Below are 25,178 nucleotides of genomic sequence, written 5' to 3' on the forward strand. Positions count from 1 at the left end.
AAATTCTCACACAGTATTGTAACCTTTGTTTTCAAGAAGTTACAGATGTAGTTTCTCACATAAGTTTATAAGGCTAGTTTTGAAGAAGTTACATTTGTTGATTCTCACGCAGTGTTATATCATTAATTTTCCATAAGTTACACATGTAGTTTCTCATACAGTGTTGTATCATTAGGTTTCAATATGGTACACATGTAGATTCTCACACAGAGTTGTATCCTTAGTTTTTAATAAGTTTCACATATAGTTCCTCACACAGTGTTGTATGGATGGTTTTCAAGAAGTATTGCTTATAGATTCTCACACAGAGGTGTTTTGTTAGTTTTCAACAAGTTATGCATATAGTTTCTCACACAGTGTTGTATCACTAGTTTTCTTTTTTTAGTTTTTTTATTATTATTTTATTTTTTTATTTTAAAGATTAAATTGAGAATAGAAACAAGGTTGCATCATAAGTCGTTTCTAGGTCCCTCTCCTTTCCCTTCCCTCCTCCAGTGCCTTCCCCCGATCCACCATTATTCCCTCATTTCCTAAGGGAGGGTGTTATTTCATCCAGGCCAGGGCCTAGACCCTTCTTCAAGAGTTCAGGGTGAGTGTGCATCTCACATTATTTGATGGGAGACCAACATCAGTGTGTACACTCGGGATGAGTACTGATCTACTGGCCAAGGCTCAATAAATTACCTAGGCCAACTCACTGACACCCACATTCAAGGGGTCTTGATCAGTCCCATGCTAGATTCCCAGGCTGATTCCTGGGATTCAAAAGTTAACCTTTGTCAGGTCAGCTGATTCTGGGCGTTAAATAAGCCCAGTCTTTATCCGTGTGGTCATCAGTACTGCCTCTCTGTTACTGGCTTTCTTGAGTTTAGCTCAGCGCTTAGCCATGGGAGTCTGCCACTTCTTCCATCAGCCACTGAATGAAGTTTCTGTTTCACAGACACTCTGGCCATGGGAATGTAGGCTGGCACTCCCCAGATCTATGTCTAAAATCCATATATGAGAGAGTACATGCCATGTTCCTCTTTTGTGACTGTGTTACCTCACTCAGGATGGTTTCTTCAAGTGTCATCCATTTGCCTGCAAATCTCAGAATTCCATTGTTTTTTTCTGCTGAATAGTACTCCATTGTGTAAATATACCACATTTTCTCTATCCACTCTTCGGTTGAGAGGCATCTAGGTTGCTTCCATGTTCTGGCTATTACAAATAATGCTGCTATGAACGTAGTGGAACAGGCATCCTTGTTGTATGAATGGGCATCTTTTGGATATATGCCTAAGAATGGAGTTGCGGGGTCTTGTGGTAGGTTTACTCCCATTGTTCTGAGGAGTCTCCATACTGTTTTCCAAAGTGGCTGAACAAGTTGACACTCCCACCAGCAATGGAGGAGTGTTCTGCTTTCACCACATCCTCTCCAGCATAAATTGTTGTTGGTGTTTTTGAATTTAGCCATTCTGACAGGAGTGAGATGGTATCTCAGAGTTGTTTTGATTTGCATTTTCCAGATGGCTAAGGATTTTGAGCAGCTTCCTCAAGTGCCTCTCAGCCATTTTGCTTTTTTTCCTTGCAATTTTTGCTTTGTTTCTTCTTCCATTTCCTGCCTTTTTTGGTTTGTTTCTTCTTTCAATTCTTGCGTATTTGGTTTGTTTTTCTTCTATTTCCTGCATTTTTTGGTTTGTTTTGTTCTTCCATTTCTTTGAGGGATTTTCCTATATCCTCTTTTAGGGCCTCTATCATTTTCATGAAAGTGGTATTAAGGTCATTCTATTCTGCTTTGTTTGCATTGGAATGTTGTGATCTTGCTGGTGTGGAGTCTCTAGAATCTGGTGGTGTCATATATGGTGGTTATGGTACCAGAGTTCCCTTTTGGTGGGTGCTAGCAAGTCCAATAGCCTGGTAGTTCTTCTATTCCTTGTCCTCGTTCTGGTCCTGTGGGTGGAGAAGAAGAACAGGAATCTGGGGCACTTAGCCTCTCACCTGGTCCCCTGGACAATTTGCTGGATCCTGTTGTACCTGATCCCACCTGAACAGCAGTTCCCCTGGTGTCCCTGGCTCCTCTGGTTTTTATCACTACAATTATTAACATAAAACCCCCAGCCATAACACAGTATCAAACTCCTCTATTTGTCTGATCAGTATTAATTACAGCTGTTTTACTACTACTATCTCTACCTGTCCTAGCTGCTGGAATTACAATGCTACTTACAGATCGTAACTTGAACACGACTTTCTTCGATCCTGCCGGAGGAGGAGACCCAATTCTATATCAACATCTATTCTGATTCTTTGGTCACCCTGAAGTATACATTCTAATCCTACAGGGTTTCAGGATTATCTCACACATTGTCACCTACTACTCTGGAAAAAAGGAACCTTTCGGCTATATAGGTATAGTATGAGCAATAATATCAATTGGGTTCTTAGGCTTTATTGTTTGAGCTCACCATATATTTACAGTAGGACTTGATCTAGACACACGAGCCTATTTTACATCAGCTACTATAATTATTGCAATCCCAACTGGAGTAAAAGTATTTAGCTGACTAGCAACGCTCCACAGAGGTAACATTAAATGATCACCAGCTATATTATGAGCCCTAGGGTTTATCTTCTTATTTACAGTTGGAGGTCTAACAGGTATTGTCTTATCAAACTCATCCTTAGATATTGTATTACATGATACTTATTACGTAGTTGCCCATTTCCACTACGTTCTATCAATAGGAGCTGTATTTGCTATTATAGCAGGCTTTGTTCACTGATTCCCTCTATTTTCAGGCTATACTCTTGACGATACATGAGCAAAAGCCCATTTCATTATTATATTTGTTGGGGTAAACATAACATTCTTCCCTCAACACTTCTTAGGGCTAGCAGGAATACCACGACGCTATTCTGACTACCCAGATGCTTATACTATATGAAACACTGTGTCATCAATAGGATCTTTTATCTCACTAACAGCCGTGCTTGTAATAATCTTTATAATCTGAGAGGCTTTCGCTTCTAAGCGAGAAGTTCTCACAGTAGACTATTCCTCAACGAACCTAGAATGACTTCACGGTTGTCCTCCCCCTTACCACACATTTGAAGAGCCTACTTTCGTTAAAGTAAAATAAATGAGAAAGGAAGGATTCGAACCCCCTAAAATTGGTTTCAAGCCAACTCCATAACCTCTATGTCTCTCTCAATGAGATATTAGTAAAATCATTACATAACTTTGTCAGAGTTAAATTATAGACTAATCTCTATATATCTTAAATGGCTTATCCTTCTCAATTAGGCTTACAAGACGCCACATCACCTATTATAGAAGAATTAATAAACTTTCATGATCATACATTAATAATCGTCTTCCTTATTAGTTCTCTGGTCCTATATGTTATTACACTAATATTAACTACTAAGTTAACTCACACAAGTACAATAGATGCACAAGAAGTAGAAACAATCTGAACTATTCTACCTGCAGTAATTCTTATCCTTATTGCCCTACCGTCTTTACGAATTTTGTATATAATAGATGAGATTAACAACCCAGTATTAACAGTGAAAACTATAGGACATCAGTGATACTGAAGTTATGAGTACACAGACTATGAAGACCTATGCTTTGACTCATATATAATCCCTACGACAGATCTAAAACCAGGAGAACTTCGATTACTAGAAGTTGACAATCGAGTTGTACTCCCCATAGAACTACCGATTCGCATGCTAATCTCATCCGAAGACGTTCTTCACTCATGAGCTGTCCCATCTCTTGGATTAAAAACAGATGCAATTCCCGGACGACTAAATCAAGCTACTATTTCATCAAATCGACCAGGGTTATTCTACGGTCAGTGTTCAGAAATCTGTGGGTCTAATCATAGCTTTATACCTATTGTTTTAGAATTAGTCCCTCTTAAATACTTTGAAAACTGATCCGTATCAATAGTCTAAATCACTATGAAGCTCAGAGCGTTAACCTTTTAAGTTAAAATTAGAGACTTCTAGTCTCCATGGTGAAATGCCACAACTAGATACATCTACATGATTTACTACTGTTCTAACTTCTACAATCACACTATTCATCCTAATTCAGTTAAAAATTTCTTTACAGAACTTTCCCAATAAACCATCAAACAAATATCTTAAAACCCTTAAACTAAGTAACCCTTGAGAACTAAAATGAACGAAAATCTTTTCGCCTCTTTCATTACCCCTACAATAATAGGTCTACCTGTTGTAATTATTATTATTATACTCCCATCCATAATACTAACATCTTCTAACCGTCTCTTAAGCAACCGCTTCCATACATTTCAACAATGAGTAGTTAAAATAATTACCAAACAAATAATATCAATTCATTCGCCAAAAGGACAGACTTGATGCCTAATACTAGTTTCCCTAATTATCTTTATTGGCTCAACAAACCTCTTAGGCTTATTACCTCATACCTTCACCCCAACAACCCAACTATCAATAAATCTAGGAATAGCAATTCCACTATGAGCAGGAACAGTTTTCCTCGGATTTCGCCACAAAATAAAAAGCACATTAGCCCATTTCCTACCGCAAGGAACACCTATTCCTCTTATTCCTATACTCATTATTATTGAAACAATCAGCCTATTTATTCAACCCATAGCCCTTGCAGTTCGACTAACAGCCAATATTACTGCAGGACATTTACTCATACATCTTATCGGAGGGGCAACCCTAGTTTTAACCTCTATCAGTTCCCCCAACAGCTATAATTACATTTATCATTCTTGTACTCCTAACTATTCTAGAATTTGCTGTTGCCCTAATTCAAGCATATGTGTTTACTCTACTAGTAAGCTTATATCTACATGATAATACTTAATGACCCACCAAACTCATGCCTATCACATAGTTAACCCAAGCCCATGGCCCCTCACAGGAGCACTCTCTGCCCTCCTTCTTACCTCAGGATTAGCAATATGATTCCATTATAACACTCTTACACTTCTTTATCTAGGCCTCTTAACTAATATACTAACAATATACCAATGATGACGAGATATCGTTCGTGAAGGTACCTACCAAGGCCACCATACACCCATCGTCCAAAAAGGCCTTCGATATGGCATAATTCTCTTTATTGTCTCAGAAGTCTTCTTTTTCGCTGGTTTCTTCTGAGCCTTTTATCACTCTAGCTTAGTTCCTACCCACGACCTAGGAGGCTGCTGACCACCTACAGGAATTATTCCACTTAATCCACTTGAAGTACCCTTACTTAACACATCTGTACTTTTAGCATCTGGTGTCTCAATTACATGAGCTCATCATAGCCTTATAGAAGGTAAACGAAATAATATAAATCAAGCTTTACTTATTACTATTGGCTTAGGAGTATATTTTACAGCTCTTCAAGCGTCAGAATACTTAGAGACTTCCTTTTCTATTTCAGATGGTATCTATGGATCAACATTTTTTATAGCAACAGGCTTTCATGGCCTTCATGTAATTATCGGATCCACATTCCTTATGGTGTGCCTTTTACGTCAACTAAAATATCACTTTACATCAAAACACCATTTCGGCTTTGAAGCAGCAGCTTGATACTGACACTTTGTAGATGTCGTATGACTATTCCTCTACGTTTCTATCTATTGATGAGGGTCGTACTTTCTTAGTATATTTAGTACAGTTGACTTCCAATCAACTAGGTCCAACTATAATTTGGAAGAAAGTAATTAACTTAATCCTAGCAGTTTCAATCAACATAATACTCTCATTAATTTTAATTCTAGTTGCCTTCTGGCTTCCCCAACTTAATGTATATGCAGAAAAAGCAAGTCCCTATGAATGTGGTTTTGACCCCATAAGCTCAGCTCGACTCCCTTTCTCTATAAAATTTTTTCTTGTAGCTATTACATTTCTTCTGTTTGTTCTAGAAATTGCTCTTCTCCTTCCCCTACCTTGAGCTATACAATCTATAAACCTCAAAATAACCTTAATTATCTCAATAATATTTCTATCTATTCTAGCACTGGGTTTGGCCTATGAACGAAAACAAAAAGGCCTCGAATGGACTGAATAACTGGTCATTAGTTTAACTAAAATTAATGATTTCGACTCATTAGATTATGACATATCTCATAATCACCAATATGACAACTACTGTATTTAACATCATACTAGCATTTACACGTGATTTTCACAGTGTGTTGTATCGTTAGTTTTCAAGAACTTACCTATATAGACTCTCACTAAGGGTTGTATAGATTGTTTTCGATAAGTTACACATGTGGATTCTCACACAGTGTTTTATCATTAGATTTCAAGTAGATACACATGTAGTTTCTCACACCGTGTTATATCGTTAGTTTTCAAGTAGTTACACATATAGTTTCTCACACAGTGATGTATCATTAGTTTTAAATAAGTTACACGTGTAGATTCTCAGACGGTGTATCGTTAATTTTCAATACGTTATAACCTGTATATTCTCACACAGTGTTATATCGTTAATTTTCAAGATGTAATGCATTCAGTTTAGAGCTCAGAGTTGTATCGTTAGATTTCAAGAATTTATGTATATAGATTCTCACACAGTGCTGTATCTTTATTTTTAAAGACGTTATGCACATAGATACCCACACATTGTTGTAAAGATTGTTTTTAAGAAGTTGAAGATGTAGATTTTCTCAGTTTTGTATCTTTAGTTTTCAAGATGTTACACATATAGTTTCTCAAACTGTTGTGTCATTACTTTTTATAAGTTACACGTGGAGATGATAACACTGAGTTGTATCGTTAGTTTTCAAGAACTTATGTATTTCGATTCTCACTCAGTTTTGTATCGTTAGTTTGCAAGAAGTTATGCTTATAGATTTTCACACAGTGTTGTGTCATTAGTTTTCAATACGTTACACGTGTAGCTTCTCAGACAGTGTTGTATCTTTAATGTTCAAAAAGTTACACGTGTAGATTCTCAGACAGTGTTGTATCATTAGTTTTCCAGAAGTTATTAATGTTTTTTCTCACACAGAGTTATTCGTGAGTTTTATAGAAGTTATGCATTCAGTTTAAAACTCAGAGCTGTATCGTTAGATTTCAAAACGTTACATAGATAGATTCTCATACAGTACTGTATCATTAGTTTTCAAGAAGTTATGCACATATACTCACACAGTGTTTTATCATTTGTTTGTAAGAAGTTACACATGTGGATTCTCTCACAGTGTTGTATTGTTAGTTTTCAAAAAGTTACACATGTAGTTTCTCACAGAATTTTGTGTCGTTAATTTTTATAGGTTACATGTGGAGATTCTCACACTGTGTTGTATCGTTAGTTTTAAAGAACTTACATATTTCGATTCTCACTCAGTGTTGTATCGTTAGTTTTCAAGAAGTTACACGTGTAGATTCTCAAGACAGTGTTGTATCATTAGTTTTCAAGAAGTTATGCTTATAGATTCTCACACAGAGTTATGTCATTAGTTTTCAATATGTTACACGTGTAGATTCTCAGGCATTTTTGTATCTTTAATTTTCAAAATTTAATCGTGTAGATTCTCAGACAATGTTGTATCGTTAGTTTTCCAGAAGTTACTAATGTGGTTTCTCACACAGAATTATCCGTTTGTTTTAAGAAGTTATGCATTCAGTTTAGAACTCAGAGCTGTATCGTTAGATTTCAAAACGTTACATAGATAGATTCTCACACAGTGCTGTATCGTTAGTTTTCAAGAAGATAAGCACATAGACACTCACACAGTGTTGTATCGTTTGTTTGTAAGAAGTTGCACATGTAGATTCTCTCACAGTGTTGTATTGTTAGTTTTCAAGAAGTTACACATGTAGTTTCTCACGGAGTTTTGTGATATTAGTTTTTATAAGTTACACGTGGAGAGTCTCAAAGCGTGTTGTATCATTAGTTTTCAAGTACTTACATATATAGATTCTCACTCAGTGTTGTATAGTTAGTTTTCAATAAGTTATTTGTGTGGATTCTCAAACAGTGTTGGTTCCTTAATATTCAATAAGTTATATGTATTGATTCTCACACAATGTTGTATCGTTTATTTTCAATAAGATACATGTGTAGATTCTCAGACAGTGTTGATTCGTTACTTTTAAATAAGATACATGTGTAGATTCTCAGACAGTGTTGTATCGTTTGTTTTTAAGGAGTTGCACATATAGATTCTCTCACTATGTTGTATTGTAATTTTTCAATAAGTTACGAAGAACGATTCTCACAGCATGTTGTATGGTTTGTTTTCAAGGTGTTACTCGCATAGTTTCCTACAAAGTGATTTTTGCTTTGTTATCAATAAGATAAGCATATAGATGTACAGGCAGATTTGTACCATTTGATTTCAAGACGTTACTCATGAAGTTTCTCACACTGTGTTGTATCATTAGTTTTCAAGAAGTTAAACATGCAGTTTCTCACCCTGTGTTGTATCATTAGATATCAAGAAGTTACACGTGTAGGTTCTCAGAGAGTATTTTATGCTTTATTTTCAAGAAGTTATGCATATAGATTCAAACACAGGCTTGTATTGTTACTCTTCAATAAGATACACGTGTATTTTCTCACACAGTGTTGTATCATTAGTTTTCAATAACTTACACTTGGAGATTCTCAGACTCTGTTATCTCATTAATTTTCAACTAGTTACACATGTAGATTCTCAGACAGTGTTGTATCATTAATTTTCAATAGTTTACACGTGTAGATTCTCAGAATGCTTTGTATCGTTAGTTTTTAATAGGTTACACGTGTAGATTCTCAAGACAGTGATGTATCATTAGTCTTCAAGGAGTTATGCTTACAGATTCTCACACAGTTTTGTATCATTTGTTATAAATACGTTACACGTGTAGATTCTCTCACAGTGTCGTATCTTTAATATTCAATAAGTTACACGTGTAGATTCTCAGACAGTTTTGTATCACTAGTTTTCCAAAAGTTACTAATGTAGTTTCTCACACAGAGTTATTTCGTTAGTTTTCAAGAAGTTATGCATTCAGTTTAGAACTCAGAGTTGTTTCATAAGATTGAAAGAAGTTACACAAATAGATACACACACAGTGTTGTATCATTTGTTTTTAAGATGTTACAGATGCAGACTCCCTCACAGTGTTGTATCGCTAGATTTCAAGATGTTAATGATATATTTTCTCAAACAGTGAGGTGTTGTTAGTTTTAATAAGTTACACGTGGAGATTCTCACACAGTGTTATATCGTTAGATTTCAGGAAGTTATGTATATGTACTCCAACAGTTCTGTATCATTTGTTTTTAATAAGTTTCAAATGTAGAGTCTCACACAATATTGTATCGTTTGTTTCAAGATGTTACTCACATAGTTTCCCACAAAGTGTTGTTTCCTTTGTTTTCAATAAGTTACAAGTATAGATGTTCAGGCAGCTTTGTATCGTTAGCTTTCAAGAAGTTACACATGTAGTTTCTCACACTGTGTTGTATCATTAGTTTTCAAGAAGTTACACATGCATTTTCTTAAACATTTCTGTATAGTTAGTTTTCCAGAAGTTACACGTGTAGATTTTCAGAAAGTTACAAATATAGATTTAAACAGAGGGTTGTACCATTACTTTTCAATAAGATACACTTGTAGATTCTCACAGAGTGTTGTATCTTTAATTTTCAGTAAGTAGCACGTGTAGATTCTCAGACAGTGTTGTTTCCTTAGTTTTCAATAATTTGCAGTGCAGAATCTGACACACTGTTGTATCGTTAGTTTTCAGTAAGTTACACGAGTAGATTCTCACACAGCATTGTATATTTAGTTTTCAATAAGTTACACATGTAGATACTTAAACAGTGTTGTATCTTTATTTTTCAATAAGTTACACCTGTAGATTCTCACCCTGTGTCTTGTCGTTAGTTTTCAAAAAGGTACTCGTGTAGAATCTCACATAGCGTTGTGTCATTAGGTTTCAATAAGTTACACGTGTAGATTCTAACACTGCGTTGTATCTTTATTTTTTAATAAGTTACACGTGTAGATAGTTACACAGTGTTGTATTGCTTGTTTTCAATTAGATACTATTGTAGATTCTCACACAGCGTTGTTTCATTAGTTTTCTATAAGGTACACGTGTAGATTATCACACAGCATTGTAGCATTAGTTTTCAAAAAGGTACACATGTAGATTCTCACACAGCCTTGTCTCATTAGTTTTCAATAAAGTACACGTGGAGAATCTCCCACAGCATTGTATCGTTAGTTTTCAAGAATTTATGCATGTAGTTTCTCATACAGTGTTGTATCTCTTGTTTTCAAGTAGTTACATTTATAGATTCTCACACTTTGTTGAACGTTAGTTATCAATAAGGTACACATATAGATTCTCACACAACGTTGTATCATTAGTTTTCGATGTGGTACACCTGATGAATCACACACAGCATTGTATCGTTAGTTTTCAATAAGGTACACGTGTAGAATATCACAGCGTTGTAGCGTTAGTTTTCAATAAGTTGCACTATTAGAATATCACACACTGTTGTATAGTTAGTATTCAATAAGTTACACCTGTATATTCTCACACAGCTTTTCAATTAGTTACACATATAGAATCGCACACAGGGTTGTGTCATTAGTTTTCAAGAAGTTAAGCTTACAGATTTTAACAAAGTATTGTATCGTTAGTTTTCAATAAGTTACAAGTGTAAATTCTCACACAGTGTTGTATCGTTAGGTTTCAAGAAATTATGCATGTAGTTTCTCACACAGTGTTGTATCGATAGTTTCCAAGAAGTTACACGGGTAGATCCTTAAACTGTGTTGTATCATTAGTTTTCAATAAAGTACACGTGTAGATACTCACACATCGTTGTACCGTTAGTTTTCAATAAGATGCACCTGTAGAATCTCACACATCGCTGTATAGTTTGTTTTCAATAAGTTGCACAGGTAGAATCGCACAAAGTGTTGTGTCTTTAGTTTGGAATAAGTTAAATGTGTAGATTCTCACACAGTGTTGGATCGTTAGTTTCAATAAGTTAGACCTGTAGATTCTCACATAGCATTGTTTTCAATAAGGTACACGTGTAGAAACTTACACACCGTTGTATCGTTAGTTTTCAAGAATTTACGCATGTAGTTTCTCATACACTGTTGTATTGCTTGTTTTCAAGTATTTACACTAATAGATTCTCACAAATTTTTGTATCGTTAGTTATCAATAAGGTACTCATGTAGATTCTCACACAGCGTTGTGTCGTTAGTTTACAAGAAATAACATATGTATTTTCTCACACAATATTTTGTAAATAGTTTCCAAGTTACACGGGTAGATTCTTAAACTGTGTTGTATCTTTAGTTTTTAATATGTTACATCTGTAGATTCTCACAGAGAGTTTTGAATTTAGTTTTCAAAAAGGTACACGTGTAGAATCTCACACAGTGTTGTATAGTTAATTTTCAAAAAGGTGCACGTGTTGAATCTCACACAGCATTGTATCTTTTGTTTTCAATAAGGTACACCTGTAGAATCTCACACAGCCTAGTATCGCTAGGTTTAAGAAGTTACACATGTAGTTCCTCACACAGTGTCGTATTGATGGTTTTCAAGAAATATTGCTTATAGATTCTAAAACTGAGTTGTTTCGTTTATTTTCAACAAGTTACACATGTAGTTTCTCACACAGTGTTTTATCGATAGTTTCCAAGAAGTTACACATGTAGTTTCTCACAAAAGATTATAAGGCTAGTTTTGAAGAAGTTACATGTGTAGATTCTTACACAGTGTTATATCATTAGTTACACATGTAGTTTTTCACACAGTGTTGTATTGTTAGTTTTCAATAAGGTAAACATGTAGAATGTCACACCGAGTTGTATCGTTAGTTTTCAATAACTTAAACATGGAGAATCTCACACAGAGTTGTATCGTTAACTTTCAATAAGTTACACGTGTAGATTATCACACAACGTTGTAGCATTAGTTTTCAATAAGTTACACGTGCACATACTTACACAGTGTTGTATCTTTAGTTTTCAATAAGGTACACATGTAGATACTCACACAGAGTTGTGCCGATATTTTTCAATAAGGTACACGTGTTGAATCTCACACAGCTTCGTATAGTTACTTTTAAAGAAGCTATGCATGTACTTTCTCACACAGTGTTATATTGCTCGTTTTCAAGTAGTTACACTTATTGATTCTCACACAGTTTTGTATCAGTAGTTTTCAAGAAATTATGCATGTAGTTTCTCACGCAGTGTTGTATCGTTATTTTCCAAGAAGTTACACGAGTAGATACTCAAACTGTGTTGTATCATTAGTTTTCAATAAGGTACAAGTGTAGAAACGCACACAGCGTGGATTCGTTAGTTTTCAAGAATTTACGCATATAGTTGCTCACACAGTGTTGTATCGCTTGTTTTCAAGTAGGTACACATATCGATTGTCACACGTTGTATCGTTAGTTTTCAATAAGCTACATGTGTAATTCCTCACCCAGTTTTGTATTGATGGTTTTCAAGTGGTGTTGCTTGAGATTCTCATACAGTGTTGTGTCCTTAGGTTTCAATAAGATACGCAAGTAGTTTCTCACACAGTGTTGTATCAATAGTATTCGTTAAGTTGCACGTGTAGATTCTCACACATTTGTATTGTTAGTTTTCAATAAGGTACACATGTAGACTCTCACACAGTGTTGTATCTTTAGTTTTCAAGAAGCTATGCATGTACTTTCTCAAACACTGTTTTATCGCTAGTTTTCAAGAAATTACACTTATAGATTCTCACACGGTTCTGTATCATTAGTTTTCAAGAAATTACCCATGGAGTTTCTCACACAGTGTTGTATCGTTATTTTCCAAGAAGTTACTCTGGTAGATTCTCAAACTGTGTTGTATCGTTAGTTTTCAATAAGGTACACGTGTAGAATCTCACACAGCATTGTTTCGTTAGTTTTCCATTAGGTACACCTGTAGATTCTCCAACATAGTTGTATCGTTAGTTTTCAATAAGATACACGTGTAGATTCCCACACATGGCTGTATCCTTAGTTTTAAATAAGGTACATGTGTAAATTCACACACATCTTTGTATTGTTAGTTTTCAATAAGGTACACGGGTTGAATCTCACCCAGCATTGTATTGTTAGTTTTCAATAAGGTACACTTGTTGATTATTACACAGTGTTGTACAGTTATTTGGCAATAAGTTGCACGTGTAGAATCTCACACACTGTTGTAAATTAGTCTTTAATAAGGTGCACGTGTAGAATCACACAGCATTGTATCTTTAGTTTTCAATAAGTTACACATGTAGAATCTCACACAGCAATGTATCCTTAATTTTCACGAATGTACACATTTTGATGTATAGCTTGTTTTTAATTAGTTACACTTATAGATTCTCACACATTGTTGTATCGTTAGTTACCAAAATGTACACATGTAGATACTCACACAGCATTGCATTGTTAGTTTTCGATGAGGTACACGTGTTGAATCTCACACACTGTTGTATCGTTAGTTTTCAATAGGTACAGGTGTAGATTCTCACACAGCATTGTATCTTTACTTTTCAATAAGGTACAAGTGTAGATAATTACACAGCGTTTATCTTTAGTTTTTGTAAAGGGAAATATTTTCCTTGAGAGAAGCCTTCCCTCCTGCCTGGTTCCCTAGCCGCATCAGTCCCAAATGAACACACAGAAGGCTATATTAATTATGAAGCTGTTGGCCTTGTTTCTTACTGGCTAGCTCTGACTTAAGTAATTACCCCATAATTGTTAATCTAAGTATATCTCTTACCGGAGAAGTTTCCAGGCTTCCTACCCCATGGCGTTATATCTCGACTCTTGTGTTTCTCACCCAGAGTCCTCTTGGACTCTGCATTGGCAGTCTGTCAGTCATTCCTCTGTGTCCTGCAGAAAGTCTTGTAGACTCTTCCATGAAGCAGGAACCCTGTGAGACTGAGTTCAGCAGTCACTTTCCTGTGGGTCCTGCATGTCCAGATTATACAACAACAGTCAAGCAGTACAGGCAAGAGCAGTTTCTTGCCCAAATGGCTAATCTTGCCATGTTAAAAGCAAACTCCATAACGAGTTTCTTCCATGCCCATCTTCCTCTCAGACGTAATTGGTGCTTCCAGGAGCAGACATTTCTCATTGTCAAGAAAAACCCTAAACCAATTGAAATGCCATTTTCTGAAGATCTTTGAAAGGTTTGAAGACTGCCTATCTATCTCAAATATATTTTTGTATATCTAGAAAACCTAACTTACCTAACTATAATTTCTGACTATTAGAAGTAACTATCTATAATCTGTATTTAATTACGCATTACATTTTAAAAGATCAGTATAAGCACAATACTTAATCAAGAGGATAAATATACACATCACAAAATTGACCTTGAATTTGTATCAATAAATAAAGAACCATACCCATAACATAATTCCCCATTTTACCATTAACAAAAGATCAGCTGTGATCATTAACCAATTATAAACAACCCCATTTAAATGAAAACAAAGATTTATAAACAAGATCAGAATTAGGACTTTGCTCATTCCAAACTGCTTCATGCTGGAAGGGGGCGCTGTTCATACCATGGGGATCATGACAAAACTTAGAAACCTATATAAGTCCTTATTTTCATGGTCTGTGAAGCTGCATCATCTTAGCAGTTTCAGTTGTTGGAACACCTGGTCCACTGCTTCTGGGGGTCTTGTTTCGTCAAACCACAGAAGCCTGGAAGTAATCTTCGGCTTTTCTGTAGAAACATAAGCAAAATCTCTTTTCCCAATTAACATATCCTTATACTTAAATTTTGAAGTCAAGGCACTTTCAAAAGATAGAAGTTGAATTAATTCAGCAGCATTTATAATCAAATGTACTTTAGCAGTTGTTCCTTCCTAAGCAATCATAAAACTGAAAAACACAATAGCCTACAGTACCCAGACTCTCTGTGTATTTTACATCTTTACGTGGCTTATTTATTTATTTATTAGTATTATTTTATTTCTTTACTTTTATTTATTTTTCTCTGAGACAGGGTTTCTCTTTGGAAATCTGCCTGCCTCTGCCTCTGGAGCAATTTCTACCAGCGTGTGCCAACACAGCCGGCTTCTCTACTTATTTACCACTTTGTTGTTTTTTTCTCTCTCAATCTTACATATTTTTTAAACACACTGTAAACCTTTCGAGGTTTTTCTTCATCCACGTCTGACTTTACTGTGAATCTTTATGTTTTTCTGGACACGTGTCTTATCTGTTAAAACCGCGGCAGTTTAAACTGCAGTTTTTCCATGATGGTGGGTGTAAGCATGATTCCAGCTTACTGTCTCAGTCTGACATCCAGCAAAACCTGCTGGCTCAGAGATGTGGTCACTGCGACTTCCAGCTGTGCATATGACTTTTCAAGTGTTAGCAGAGTCTCTTAAAAGAACCTTGGTGGTTTTTTTCTTTTTATGCAGAGTCAGGAAGACTCCTGTAAGCGAGCCGTGTGAATCTTGGCTAGTCGCTAGGAAAACAGAGCCCACCTGAGAAAAATGCTGCTACCAAAAATCTGTGCTTCTCTCTGTTCTTCTGTTTCTAAAATTCCTTTAAAGCTTTTGTCATTCTGCGTGGAAATTCATCATCCCACTCCTGATCACCATTTTGTAAAGGGAAATATATTCCTTGAGAGAAGCTTTCCTTCCTGCCTGGTTCCAGAGCCGCATCAGTCCCAAATGAACACACAGAAGGCTATACTAATTATGAAGCTTTTGGCCTTGCTTGTTTCTGACTGGCTATCACTGACTTAAGTAATTACCCCATAATTGTTAATCTAAGTATATCTCATACAGGAGAAGTTTCTGGGCTTCCTACCCCATGGCGTTACATCTCGACTCTTGTGTTTCTCACCCAGAGTCATCCTGGACTCCTAGTCCCACCTATCTAGATTCCTATTGGACAGCAGTGCTTTATTGACAAATGCACAGGACTTCCCCCAACAAGTTTTCAATAAGTTACACCTGTAGATCCTCACAGAGCGTTGTGTCATAGTTTTCAAAAAGTTACACTTGTAAAATCTCACACAGTGTTGTATTGTTAGTTTTCAATGAGGTAAACGTGTACATTCTCACACTGTGTTGTATCGTTAGTTTTCAAGAAATTACGAATGTAGTTTCTCACAGAGTGTTGTGTCGATAGTTTCCAAGAAGTTACATGGGTAGATACTTAAACTGTGTTATATCTTTAGTTTTCAATAAGTTACACTTGTAGATTCTCACACAGATTTGTAGCGTTAATTTTCAATTAGTTACAAATGTAGAATCTCACACTGTGTTGTGTCATTAATTTTCAATAATTTACACGTGAAGATTCTCCCACAGTTTTGGATCGTTAGTTTTCAATAAATTACACCTGTAGATTCTCACAAATCATTGCATTTTTAGTTTTCTTTTTTTATTCTTTTTTTTAAATTTAGGTAAGAAACAAGGTTGCTTCACAAGTCAGTTCCAGGTCCCTCTCCCTTTCCCTCCCCTCCTCCCGTGCCCTCCCCCCACCCCCCCGTTATCCCCTCGTTCCCCCAGGGAGGGTGAGGCCCTCCATGGGGGTGTCCATAGTCTGTCATTTCATATAGGGCAGGGCCTAGACCCTTCCCCAAGAGTTCAGGGTGAGAGTGCACCTCACATTGTTCTATGGGAGTCTAAAGTCCGTGTGTATACTTGGGATGGGTACTGATCTGCTGCCCAAGGCTCCATAGATTACCTAGGCCTCCTCACTGACACCCAGATTCAGGGGTCTTGATCAGTCCCATGCTGGATTCCCAGGCTGATGCCTGGGATTCAAGAGTTAACCTTTGTCTGGTCAGCTGTTTCTGGGGGTTAAACCAGCCCAGTCTTAATCCTTTGATCATCAGTCCTCCCTCTCTGATACTGGCTTTCTTGAGTTCAGCTCAGTACTTAACCAGCCACTAAATGTAGTTTCTGTTTCCCAGACTGTCTGGCCATAGGATTGTAGGCTGGCACTCCCCAGATCTATGTCTAAAATCCATATATGAGAGAGTACATGCCATGTTTCTCTTTTTGTGACTGGGTTACCTCACTCAGGATGGTTTCTTCTAGTGTCATCCATTTGCCTGCGAATCTCATGATTCCATTATTTTTTTCTGCTGAATAGTACTCCATTGTGTAGATGTACCACATTTTCTCTATCCACTCTTCGGGTGAGGGACATCTAGGTTGCTTCCAAGTTCTGGCTATTACAAATAAAGCTGCTATGAACATAGTGGAACAGACATCTTTGTTGTATGAATGGGCATCTTTTGAGTATATGCCTAAGAGTGGAGTTGCTGGGTCTTGTGGTAGGTTTATTCCCATTATTCTGAGGAATCTCCATACTGCTTTCCAAAGTGGCTGAACCAGTTGGCACTCGCACCAGCAATGGAGGAGTGTCCCCCTTTCACCACATCCTCTCCAGCATAAATTGTCATTGGTGTTTTTGATTTTAGCCATTCTGACAGGAGTCAGATGGTATCTCAGAGTTGTTTTGATTTGCATTTCCCGGATGGCTAAGGATGTTGAGCACATTCTCAAATGCCTCTCAGCCATTTTAGACTCCTCTATTGAAAACTCTCTATTTAGTTCTGCAGCCCACTTTTTAATTGGGTCCTTTGCTGTTTTGGAGACTTGCTTCTTGAGTTCTTTGTAAATTTTGGAGATCAACCCTCTGTCAGATGTGGGATTAGTGAATATTTTTCCCATTCTGTGGGCTGCCTTTTTGTCTTGCTGACTGTGTCCTTTGCCTTACAGAAGCTTCTCAGTTTCAGTAGGTCCCATTTATTAATTGTTGATCTCACTGTCTGTGCTAGTGGTGTTATGTTCAGGAAGCTGTCTCCTGTACCAATTCGTTCATGGGTACCACCCACTTTCTCTTCTATGAGGTTCAGTGTGGCTGGATTTATGTTGAGGTCTTTGATCCATTTGGACTTAAGTTTTGTGCATGGCGATAAACATGGATCGATCCGCATTCTTCTACATGCCAGTCTCCAATTATGCCAGCACCATTTGTTGAAGATGCTTTCTTTATAACATTGTGTATTTTTAGCTTCTTTGTCAAAGATCAGATGTTCGTACATGAGTGGGTTAATACCCGGATTTTCAATTCGGTTCCTTTGGTCTACGTGTCTATTTTTGTTCCAATACCAAGCTGTTTTCAGGAATATAGCTCTATAATAGAGCTTGAGGTCAGGGATGGTGATGCCTCCGGATGTTGCATTGTTGAACAGGGATGTTTTGGCTATCCTGGGTCTTTTGTTTTTCCATACAAAATTGATTATTGTTCTTTCAAGGTCTGTGAAGAATTGTGCTGGGATTTTAATGGGGATAGCATTGAATCTGTAGATTGCTTTTGGCAGGATTGCCATTTTTACTACATTGATCCTACCTATCCAAGAGCATGGGAGATCTTTCCATTTTCTGAGGGCTTCTTTAATTTCTTTCTTTAGAGATTCAAAGTTCTTACGATACAGGTCTTTCGCTTGTTTGGTTAGCGTTACCCCAAGGTATTTCATGTAGTTTGTGGCAATTGTAAAGGGTGATGTTTCTCTGATTTCTCTTTCAGTCCTTTTATCATCTGTATATAATAGGGCTACTGACTTTCTTGAGTTGATCTTGTAGCCTGCCACTTTGCTGAAGGTGTTAATCAGCTGTAAGAGTTCCCTGGTAGAGTTCTTTGGGTCATTGATGTAAACTATCATATCGTCTGCAAACAGTGAAAGTTTGACCTCTTCTTTCCCAATTTGTATCCCCTTGATCCCCCTTTGTTGTCGTATGGCAATAGCTAGAACTTCAAGTACTATGTTGAAAAGGTGTGGAGAGAGTGGACAGCCTTGTTTTGTTCCTGATTTTAGAGGAATTGCGTTGAGTTTCTGTCCATTTAGTTTGATGTTGTCTGTTGGTTTACTGTATATGGCTTTTATTATGTTTAAGTATGTCCCTGTTATCCCAGATCTCTCCAAGACCTTTATCATGAAGGGGTGTTGGATTTTGTCAAAGGCTTTTTCGGCATCTAGTGAGATGATCATGTGATTTTTGTTTTTCAGTTTGTTTATATGGTGGATTACGTTGATGGATTTTCGTATGTGGAACCATCCCTGCATCCCTGGGATGAAACCTACTTGATCGTGGTGAATGATTGTTTTGATGTGTTCTTGGATCCGATTTGCCAGTATTTTATTGAGTATTTTTGCATCAAAGTTCATGAGGGATATTGGTCTGAAGTTCTCATTCTTGGTTGTATCTTTGTGTGGCTTGGGGATCAAGGTTATTGAAGCCTCATAGAAAGAGTTTGGAAAAGACCCTTCTGTTTCTATTGTGTGGAAAACTTTGAGAAGAATTGGTATAAGCTGTTCTTTGAATTTGTGGTAGAATTCTGCACTGAGGCCATCTGGACCTGGACTTTTTTTGGTTGGGAGACTTTTGATGACAGCTTCTATTTCCATAGGGGTTATAGGTCTATTTAAATTGCTTATCTGTTCTTGATTTAGTTTTGGCAAATGATAGCTGTCCAGGAAGTCATCCATTTCCTTTAAATTTTCCAATTTTGTGGAGTACAGGTTTTCAAAGTATGACCTGATTCTCTGGATTTCCACAGAGTCTGTTTTTATGTCCCCCTTTTCATTTCTGATTTTGTTAATTTGCATGTTCACTCTCTGCTGTTTGGTAAGTTTGGACAAAGGTTTGTCTATCTTGTTGATTTTCTCAAAGAACCAACTCTTCGTTGCATTGATTCTTTGTATTGTTTTCCTGGTTTCTACTTTGTTGATTTCAGCCTTCAATTTGATTATTTCCTGGCGTCTACTCCTCCTGGGGGAGTTTGCTTCTTTGTGTTCTAGAGCTTTTAGCTGTGATGTTAATTCTCTGATATAACTGTTTTACTGTTTCTTCATGTGAGCACTTAGTGCTATGAACTTCCCCCATCCACTGCTTTCAAAGTGTTCCATAGGTTTGGCTATGTTGTGTCTTCATTCTCATTGAATTTGAGGAAGTCTTTAATTTCTTTTTTTATTTCCTCTTTGACCCAGGGATGGTGCAGTTGAGCATTATTCAATTTCCATGAGTTTGTAGGTTTTCTGCAGTTTGTGTTGTTGTTGAATTCTAATTTTAAGGCATGGTGGTCTGATAAGATGCATGGAGTTATTCGAATTTTTTTGTAGCTGCTGTGGTTTGATATGTTGCCAAGTATGTGGTCGATGTTTGAGAATGTTCCATGTGGTGGTGAGAAGAAGGTATATTTTTTTTATGTGGATGAAATGTTCTATAGATATCTGTTAATCCCAGTTGGGTCATTACTTCTATTAGACCCTTTGCTTCTTTGTTGAGTTTCTGTCTGCTATTCTTGTCTAGTGGTGAGAGTGGTGTGTTGAAATCTCCCACTATAACTGTGTGGGGCTTTAGATGAGATTTAAGTTCTAATAATGTTTCTTTAACGAATGTGGATGCCTTTGTATTTGGGGCATAGATGTTCAGGATAGACACTTCATCTTGGTGGGTTTCACCTGTGATGAGTATGTAATGACCTCCTTCATCTCTTTTGATTGATTTTATTTTAAAGTTCAGTTTGTTAGATATTAGGATTGCTACCCCTGCTTGTTTCTTGGGTCCATTTGATTGAAAAATTTTTTCCCAACCTTTAACTCTCAGGTAATGTCTGTCTTTGAGGGTGAGGTGTGTTTCTTGTATGCAGCAGAAGGAAGGGTTCTGTCTTCGAATCCATTCTGCTAGTCTGTGTCTTTTTATGGGTGAGTTAAGGCCGTTAATATTGAGGGATATTAATGACCATTGATTGCTCATCCTTCTTCGATTTGCGATGTTTGTTGTTGGTGGAATTATGGGTGGAATTTCACCCTTTGTTCTTTTGGCTGTTGGTAGAGAGGGATTCTCTAATGCTTATGTTTTTCTGGTTGTAGTTAGCTTCCTTGGGTTGGAGTTTTCCTTCCAAAATTTTCTGTAGGGCTGGGTTAGTGGACACATATTTCTTGAATCTAGTTTTGTCATGGAATATCTTGTTTTCTCCGTCTATAGTGATTGAGAGCTTTGCTGGGTATAGTAGTCTGGGCTGGCACCCATGGTCTCTTAGTGTAGGTAGAATATCTATCCAGGACCTTCTGGCTTTCAGAGTTTCCATGGAGAAATCAGGTGTAATTCTGATAGGTCTGCCTTTATATGTTACTTGACCTTTTTCCTTAGCTGCTCTTAATATTCTTTCTTTATTCTGTATGTTTGGGGTCTTGATAATTATGTGGCGAGGGGATTTTTTTGTGGTCCACTGTATTTGGTGTTCTGTGGGCTTCTTGTACCTTCATTGGCTTGTCTTTCTTAAGGTTGGGAAAGTTTTCTTCTATGATTTTGTTGAATATGCCTTCTGCCCCTTTGAGGTGGATTTCTTCTCCTTCTTCTATACCTATTATTCTTAGGTTTGGTCTTTTCATGGTGTCCCATAATTCCTGGATGTTTTGTGTTAAGGATTTGTTGGATTTAAGGTTTTCTTTGGTTGATAAATCCATTTCTCCTAGGGTATCTTCAACACTTGAGATTCTCTCTTCCATCTCTTCTATTCTGTTGGTAATGCTTGTATTGGTAGTGCCTGACTATTTGTCAAGCTTTTCTATTTTCTGCCTTTCTTCAGATTGTGTTTTTTTAATGTCTCTATTTCAGTTTTCAACCCTTGCAGCGTTTGCATTGCTTCTTGCAATTTTCTGTTTATCTGTTCATCTGTTTGTTGCCTTTTATGAACTTTTTGGTTTGTTCTTTCTTCCATTTCTTGCATTTTTTTGGTTTGCGTCATGTTCCATTTCTTGGATTTTGTGCTTTGTTTCTTCTTCCATTTCCTGCCTTTTTTGGTTTGTTTCTTCTTCCATTTTTTTCATTTTTTGCTTTGTTTTTTCTACCATTTCTTGCATTTTTTGCTTTGTTTCTTCCTCCATTTCCTGCATTTTTTGGTATGTTTCTTCTTCTAATTCTTGCATTTTTTGCTTTGTTTTTTCTTCCATTTCTTGCAATTTTTGCTTCATTTCTTCTTCCATTTCGTGCCTTTTTTTGGTTTGTTTTTTCTTCCAATTCTTGCATTTTTTGGTTTGTTCTTTCTTCCATTTCTTGCATTTTTAGTTTTCAATAAGGTACAAGTGTAGATTCTCACACAGCATTGTATGTTTGGTTTTCAATAATGTACACGTTTTGAATCTCATACACTGTTGTTTCGTTAGTTTTCAATAATTACACCTGTAGATTCTCACACAGCATTGTATCATTAGTTTTCAATAAGGTACACGTGTAGAATATCACACAGCGTTGTAACGTTTGTTTTCAATAAGGTATATCTGTGGATTCCCACAGCTTTGTAGCGTTAGTTTTCAATAAGTTACAAGTGTAGATTGTCACACAGAATTGTATCATTAGTTTTCAATAAGGTATACGTGTAGATTCTCACACATCTTCGTATACTTCGTTTTCAATAAGGTAAACTTGTTGATTATCACACAGCATTGTACAGTTACTTGTCAATAAGTTGCACGTGTAGTATCTCACACACTGTTGTATCATTAGTTTTCAATAAGTTACACTTGTAGATTCACACAAAGCGTTGCAGAGTTAGTTTCAATAATGTACATGTGTAAAATCTCACACAGCCTTGTATCTTTAGTTTTCAATAATGTACACGTTTAGAATCTCACACAGCATTGTATCATTAGTTTTCAAGAATATACGCATGTAGATTCTCACACAGTGTTGTATTGCTTCTTTTCAAGTAGTTACGCTTATAGATTCTCACACATTGTTGTATTGTTAGTTATCTATATGGTACACATGTAGATTCTCACACAGCATTGTATTGTTAGTACACATGTTGAATCTCACATACTGTTGTATCGTTACTTTTCAATAGGTACACGTGTAGATTCTCTCATAGCGTTGTATCTTAAGTTTTCAACAAGGTCCTCATGTAGATATTACACAGTATTGTATATTTAGTTTTCAATAAGTTACACTTGTAGATTCTCACACAGCATTGTGTCGTAGTTTTCAAAAAGTTACAAGTGTAGAATCTCACACAGTGTTGTATCGTTAGTTTTCAAGAAATTACACATGTAGTTTCTCACAGAGTGTTGTGTCAATATTTTCCAAGAAATTACATGGTCAGAATCTTAAACTGTGTTGTATCTTTAGTTTTCAATAAGTTACACCTGCAGATTCTCACACAGCTTTGTATCGTTTATTTTCAATACAGTACACGTGTAGAATCTCATACAGCATAGTTACGTTAGTTTTCAATAAGGCACACGTGTAGAATCACACACTTCGTTGCATCGTTAATTTTCAATAAGGTACACGTGTAGAATCTCACACAGCATTGAATAATTAGTTTTCAATAAGTTACACGTGTAGAATCGCAAACTGTGTTGGATCTTTAGTTTTCAGTTAGTCACACCTGTAAATTTTCACACAGCATTGCATCATTAGTTTTCAATAAGGTACACGTGTAGATTCTCACACATCTTTGTATTGTTAGTTTTCTATAAGGTACACGTGTTGAATCTCACAGAGCAATGTGTTAGTTTTCAATCAGGGACACTTGTTGATTATCACACAGCGTTGTAGGGTTATTTGTCAATAAGTTGCACGTGAAGAATCTCATACACTGTTGTATCATTACTTTTAAATAAGTAACACGTGTAGATTCTCTCACAGCGTTGTATCTTTAGTTTTCAATAAGTTACAAGTGTAGACACACAGTGTTGTATCTGTAGTTGTCAATAGGTTACACCTGTAGATTCTCACACAGCTTGTATTACTAATTTTCAATAAGGGACACGTATTAAATCTCACCCAGCTTTCATTAAGGTACACGTGTAGAAACTCACAAAGGTTTGTGTCCTTAGTTTTCAAGAAGTTATATATGTAGTTCCTCAGACAGTGTTGTATTGACGGTTTTCAGGAAGTATCGCTTAAACATTCTCACACAGTGTTGTTTCATTAGTTTTCAACAAGTTAAGCATGAAATTTCTCACATAGTGTTTTATCGAAAGTTTCCAAGAAGTTACACATGTAGTTTCTCACACAAGGTTTTAAGGCTAGTTTTGAAGAAGTTACATGTGTAGATTCTCACACAGTGTTATATCGTTAGTATTCCATAAGTTACACATATAGTTTCTCACACATTGTTGCATCCTTAGTTTTCCATAAGTTACACGTGTAGATTCTCACACAGTGTTGTATATTTAGTTTTTCAATAAAATACACATGTAGAATCACACAGCTTTTTATCGTTAGTTTTCAATAAGGTTCACGTGTAGATTTTCACACAGTGTTGTATCTTTAGTTTTCAACAAGGTGCTTATGTAGATATTACACAGTGTTGTATCTTTAGTTTTCAATAAGTTACACTTGTAAATTCTCACACAGTGTTGTATCGATAGTTTTCAATAAGGTTCACATGTAGATTCTCGCACAGCATTGTATGGTTGTTTTTCGATGAGGTACACGTGTTGAATCTCACACATGTTTGTATCGTAGTTGTCAATAAGGTACACGTATAAATTATCACATAGTGTTGTATTGTTAGTTTTCAATAAGTTGCACGTGTAGATACTTGCACAGTGTTGTATCTTTAGTGTTCAATAAGTTACAAGTGTAGATTCTCACACAGTGTTGTATCGTTTGTTTTAAAGAAATAACACGTGTAGATTCTCACACTGTTGTATCTTTAGTTTTCAATAATGTACACATGTAGACTATCACACAGCGTTGTAGGCTTAGTTTTCAATAAGTTGCACTGTAGAATATCACACACTGTTGTATCTTCAGTTTTCAGCAAGTTACACCTGTATTTTCTCACACAGCTTGGATTGCTAGTATTCAATAGGGTACACATGTTGAATCTCACACAGCGTTGTATCATTTTTAATATGGTACACATGTAGAATCTCACACAGTGTTGTATCATTAGTTTTCCAGAAGTTATGCATGTAGTTTCTCACACAGTGTTGTATTGATGTTTTTCAAGTAGTATCGCTTATAGATTCTCACACAGAGTTGTTTCCTTAGTTTTCAGGAAATTACACATGTAGTTTCTCACAGAGTGTTGTATCGATATTTTCCAAGAAGTTACACGGGTATATTCTCAAACTGTGTTGTATCATTCGTTTTCAATGAGGTACACGTGTAAATTCTCA

General features: G+C 36.3%; 1 pseudogene; it reads left to right on the plus strand.

Annotated features, from left to right (window-relative positions):
• The first annotated feature begins 2,555 nt into the window (after positions 1 to 2,555).
• LOC121138218 lies at positions 2,556 to 5,642 on the plus strand (annotated as a pseudogene).
• Positions 5,643 to 25,178: the final 19,536 nt, after the last annotated feature.

The sequence above is a fragment of the Mesocricetus auratus genome, unplaced genomic scaffold (assembly GCF_017639785.1).
Source record: "Mesocricetus auratus isolate SY011 unplaced genomic scaffold, BCM_Maur_2.0 contig_3033_pilon_obj, whole genome shotgun sequence".
NCBI classification, from domain to species: domain Eukaryota; kingdom Metazoa; phylum Chordata; class Mammalia; order Rodentia; family Cricetidae; genus Mesocricetus; species Mesocricetus auratus.